General features: G+C 34.2%; 1 long non-coding RNA gene across 2 annotated transcripts; it reads left to right on the top strand.

The window, feature by feature from the left end:
• Positions 1–258: 258 nt before the first annotated feature.
• LOC131684074 (uncharacterized) lies at positions 259–3756 on the top strand. 2 transcript variants are annotated; one of them, XR_009304607.1, is made up of 4 exons: positions 259–396; positions 2212–2701; positions 3108–3215; positions 3279–3756. It is a non-coding gene; the product is annotated as an uncharacterized LOC131684074 (long non-coding RNA). The 2 variants fall into 2 exon arrangements; XR_009304606.1 differs by having other exon boundaries at positions 259–401.
• Positions 3757–6014: the final 2258 nt, after the last annotated feature.

The following is a 6014-nucleotide window of genomic DNA, read 5'->3' as shown; positions in this document are numbered from 1 at the left end:
TCCCAGTTCGTACTCCGGCTCCAGTGACACAACCGATTCTAGCTAGAATCGGTTGTGTCACTGTAGCCGGAATACAAACTGGAACCAGCCGGGATTCCAGTTCATTTCTCGCTGAACTTTACTACGTGAGTGTGTCATCAACCGAGTAGTTTACTTGTATAGCTTAAAGTGCAAGTATGCGTGAAAACGAAATCTGGCGGTGTGTTTACATGTGTATGCGTTTGCTTCTACGGTTAGTTGCGATGGATCATCATTATCATTAACGACGCTAAATATCTGCTCTTCAGCTGCATGCAAAAGTTTAGTTGCTCTGTCGAACGTACGTAACGTTCATTTATCGCCGGCTCCGTAGATACATTTTCGGCATGTGAAGATATAAATCGGAAACAAAAAGTGGTAAGGTAAGCTTATTTTGTTTGAATCTGCTTGACCATTTTGCTATTTCTGATCACAAATCGAAACTATTTAGTAATATTTCGTACAGATGGTAATGAATAATTTTTTTGTATTGATGGTAATGAGCCATAGGAATGGGCAATGTCGATGCGATTCTTTCAAAAGTCGATTTTTTCTCGAAAAATCTATCTTTTTCATCCGTTCTTTTCGGTTCGATGTTTGACAACATCGATTTTATTGATTCAAAAATATCGATTTGGTAAAATCGATTTATCGTTCACAATTCCCATTGAGAATATGCGATTTTATCACAATCGATATTTTTACCTCAAAAAATCGATTTTCATCCGATCTTTTCCGTTTTGATGTTTTGTATCGATTTTTTTTAATTAAAAGGACGGATGTAGCAAAATCGCTTTTCAAATTGTTTATCACTAATGAGCCAAAAGTTAGTGTAGGGTCCGCTTATGAAATCAACAAAGTTACGAGTATGCGTTTATACGCAGATGAAATTAGAATGTGTGCAGGAGATCATTACTTTGTGCGCGGTGGCAAATACCGAATTTCAAACATCATTGAGTAGGCTGTTCGAGGGCGTCCATTCTCTATGATTTATGTCGATTTATGAGTCGCGTGAACAGGCTATGTATGCCACCACAACTCGGTTATAGAAACATGAAATCGTCATTAAGCTCGATTCAGACGTTACATCAGCTTCCGCCAATGTCGACGGAACGTCACCGTTCCGTCAGGTTAAGTTAAATGCGTTTGTCGTGTGCCCGTTCACACGTGCCGTACGTCAAAACGTTCCGTGCCGTTGTTGTGTATGAATTGCCTTCATTTAACTGCATGTAACTAATCTTGACGTTCTGTACCTGTGATGGAAGCCTAATGTATCGTGTGAATTGTACTTTAGTCAGCAAGCACAGCAAAATAATCACATGCACACATTCTAATTTCGTGTACGCATACTTCTCAGTTAAACTCATTCCGGAACCGGTTCGGATTTCTGAATGGAGTCATTATGGATTCCAAATCAAATGCAACAACCGATTCCGACTCAGAATCGGTTGTTGCATTTGACTTGGAATCCATACTGACTCCATTCAGGATTCCGAATCAAATTCCGAATGGTTTGACCGGGTTATTGTAACTTTGTTGATTTCGTTAAAGGAGGGGTAAGGATTTTAGCAAAAAAAATACCTTTTTGCGATTCTTTTGAAAAATTGGATGAAGCAAATTGATCAAAACTTTTCTACATTATAATGTATCATTTTAATAACATTCTGTAATTTTTCTATGCAAAAATATCAACAAGCGACTCGGTTCCTGTAGAACGTTTCTGAAAAAAAACACGATTTGCGGTTTTAACTGCCATTAATACTTAACCAATTTATTTCAATCTTTGTATACGCATTCTATGTATAAAATATCTAACCTTCACGTTGAGTTTTCGAGAAAAATTTTCAATCAAGAGTGTTTTTGTCAAAGTTTCGGAATTTTCGTGAAATAGCAAATTTTAATGAGTAAAAAACTCTTAGTTGAAATTTATCTCCAAAAATCAACGTGAAGGTTAGATATTTATTACATAGAAAGCGTATACAAAGATTGAAATAAATTGGTTAAGTATTAATGGCAGTTAAAACCGCAAATCGCGTTTTTTCAGAAACGTTCTACAGAAAGCTTCAGAAAGAAATCTGGAATATTGACAATAAAAATAATGATTAATATATTGATAGTGTATAGCTATTTGGATTCTGTAAAATGATACTGCCTTGTCAGTATTTTTTTTAATAATACTCTTGTCTCGTGTAGGGTCCGCTGTAAACATATTATATCGCAATATTCTTCATCAGTCTACAGCTGAAAACTGTTATCAATTGAAACTAACATCATAGTTTTTCCTAATTTGGGAAAATGTCGAAAAAGCGAGCAAAAAACTTTACTAAAGAAGATGTTAATCTTTTTGCTGCTCTCGTTATGAATTATAAGCATATCATTGAAAATAAAAAAAACAGACGCAGTAACTGTGCAAGCAAAGAAGGAAGCTTGGGAAAAAATATCTGTGGAATTCTCTGCGTCTGCATCCAGTCCACGCAATGCCGAGCAATTAAAGATCTTTTACAAAAAAACAAAGTCTTCTGTAAAAAAGGACTTGGCCGCGGACAAGGCGGAAAGGTATAGAACCGGCGGAGGCGCACCATCGCACACACTCCAGTATGATCATCCTCTGTTAAAAGTGGTGGCTCCAGAGGTCCGACCACTTTCGAACCCTTTCGACAGCAGTAGCATTTATTTCAATGAGGTATGATATATTAAAACCAATCAAAAATCAGTAACTACTACGAATGACTAAATAATGGTTACTATTATTTCGTAAATATCTCGGTCGCTTCTAATATATATATATATATATATATATATATATATATATATATATATATATATATATATATATATATATATATATATATATATATATATATATATATATATATATATATATAAATATATATATATATATATATATATATATATATATATATATATATATATATATATATATATATATATATATATATATATATATATATATATATATATATATATATATATATATATATATATATATATATATATATATATATATATATATATATATATATATATATATATATATATCTTTACATTCATTATTCTCAATTTTTCAGTTGCCAAATACTGAAATGGTGGATTATGATGAACCAACGGCTATTTGTGAAATAACTTGCCAAGGAAGTCAGCAGCTCTTGATAAACGGTGGAAGCATAATAAGCGATGTACGTCGAACTTCATAAAAAAAATTCTATAAAATTTTTAAGAAGTACTTGTTTATATTTTAGGAAGAAACTAGCTTAGCTGATCTTCCAGATGAGTCGCAGCGACCGGATGGTTGTAACGATGACAGAAATCAAGGATCTAGTCAAAACCCGTTGGTCACGCAAATCTCGGTTGAAGGAATCGAAGTTTCCGGTAATGGTAATGCATTCTGTACTAGAAATGGGTGATCAGATATAAACGAGCCCAGCGTTATACATAACGAGCAGAGACACGATGTTGTTCGAAACAACAAACGTCAGCGTGTGAATTTCAACACGCTCCGAGAATATGTCAGCGACTACTCTGAACAGAAAAAAAGAAAACTTGATCTACAAATTGAGCTTCTGGAAATGCAGAAGGAAAAAGTTCGACTCGAGATTAGAAAATTAATAGGAAATACGGACGATGAAAACTAGTAGTAAGTTTTTAAGTTCTATTACTCCCTAAGCGTTATTTTTTCTATTCAATTGATCTTGATTAAGTAGTTTACTGTTATATATAACAAATGGATACAAATGTATATGCATCAATATGTATACAAATATATATGCATCAATATGTAAGTATGTATGTATGTATGTATGTATGTATGTATGTTTGTATGTATGTATGTATGTATGTATGTATGTATGTATGTATGTATGTATGTATGTATGTATGTATTTATGTATGTTCGTATGTATGTATATACACTGAAAAAAATCCAAACGTTAATTCTATTTGCTTCAAACCGCTTAAAATTCATATGAAGAAGAAATGCTATTGTTATCTCGTGCACACATATCTTCTATGTGTCAACTGTATAAACTATGTATGAACACACATAAGTTATATGTGCATATTGTTATAGAATGGGGTTTTATGTGCCCAATAGTTATGAAATGTGAATGTAAGATTAATATTTCTTGTAAATACACACATTAGGTTTATGTGCCAGCAAATAGTGTCTATATGCCTCCGTTAATTGCAAAAATCTATGTGTAAAATCAATAGGCATAACGTTTACTTTTTTTTGAGTGTATGTATGTATATATGTGTGTATGTACATGTATATATATAGAAATAGGCACCGAAAGTTTCTATTATATTAGAAATCGATTTGTTTTATGATTATATCGGTGTGTTTATTAAAATAGACTTGTTTTAATTAAAATAATGTTCGATAATATGATTGCGGGTAGCGAAATTTCCAGATCCTATAATGACGTCATGTGGTGGTTCAAGATTGAATAGTTCAATCTCTGGTTCCGGCGGGGGTCTCTCGAAGCATATATTGTGTAGAACTGCAGTGGCAACAATAATATGTAATGCTTCATCCAGATCTACTCGCAATTCTAAAATAATAAATTCAGTAAAATTAATAAAAGAAACATACTAAGTTATACTCAAAATTAACTTGTTCCAATTACAGGGAACCTCCTTTTCCAGGCACCGAACACCCTTTCTATCATATTTCTTGTACGAATAAATTTTTTTTGGAAACGTATTTCCGCCTCAGTAGCTGGGTGAGACAAGGGAGTGATCACATGCGGTGTGCAGGCATATCCTGAGTCACCTAACAGTACACTATTTCCGAAAACACCTCCCTCCAAATCAGCTCTGAGCTTGGAAAAGTTAAATACCATTTGGTCGTGTGTGGATCCAGGCCATCTGAAAATCAAATTGCGTTGATATCGTTCAAACCAAATTATTTTGTTTTTTTAGTTTTGTTATATTAACCGTGCCACAAGATCCGTTATTCGTATATCTGCATCACATACACCCATGACATTTATACTGAACCATCCTTTCCTATTTCTGAATGACTCGCCATTATCATTTCCTGGGGATACGATAGGAATATGGCATCCTGAAATGTTCACAACACTAGAACATGAATTTTACAACCATAATAGGATAAAGTAGCCTTCCAACCACACTCTCACGAGGTGTTCAAGGACATTGTATCTCAGTAGATTTTATATCAACTGCTTTGAATGACAAAACAAATTTTGTTCGAGCTATTCTTTACTCACCATCTATCACACCCACTACATTTGGTATTCCGCTCATTTTATAAAATTTTTGGTTGACAACAAAACGTCTGTTTCCTGAAGGCATTTTTATATATGTTGGAGAAAGACCAGCGATAGCTTGTGAAACTTTGGCAACAATTCGACCTGCTGTTGTTTGGTGAATTCCAACAAGATCAGATATTACAGATTCGTAGCTGGCTGTGGCAAAATATCTCAATGTTATGATCAATTGCATCAATACTGGTATCGGTTGGTTTCTGTCCGTCAAATGTTCAAGTTTGTTTTTTAAAATTCTTGCTAAATCCATGGTCATAGCCTTAGTCAACCGGAATTTTGTTTCGAATTCAATGTTATCATAATCGGTAAAGCGATTTTTTCGCGGAAGTAATGTACGTTTTCGAGGATATGCTGGTATATAACAACATGCGTCCAAGAAGTCAATGTACTCGTTCTCGGAATCGTCACTGGATGAAACTTCGAATAGGTTATCTAGAATATGGACATTAGAGTGACAGGAAAAAAATGACCCCTATAGGCCCACCCCTGAATCGAATCCTAGTCCCACCAGGAGTACTTGTTCCAAATTTGAAGCAAATCGGACAAGTCTAGCTACCGGACCAACGTGCCTGAAGTTTGTATGAGATTTTTCGACAATTTACATAGAGAAAATCCGCTAACTCGCCTTTTTGCCGCTAGGTGACACTGTATACATCGTATTATCACTGTAAGTGAAAATAAGAAAGA

Source organism: Topomyia yanbarensis, chromosome 2 (genome assembly GCF_030247195.1).
Source record: "Topomyia yanbarensis strain Yona2022 chromosome 2, ASM3024719v1, whole genome shotgun sequence".
Classification (NCBI taxonomy): domain Eukaryota; kingdom Metazoa; phylum Arthropoda; class Insecta; order Diptera; family Culicidae; genus Topomyia; species Topomyia yanbarensis.
Note: the sequence above shows the minus strand (reverse complement) of the source record. Positions and strands in the feature narration are given on the sequence as shown.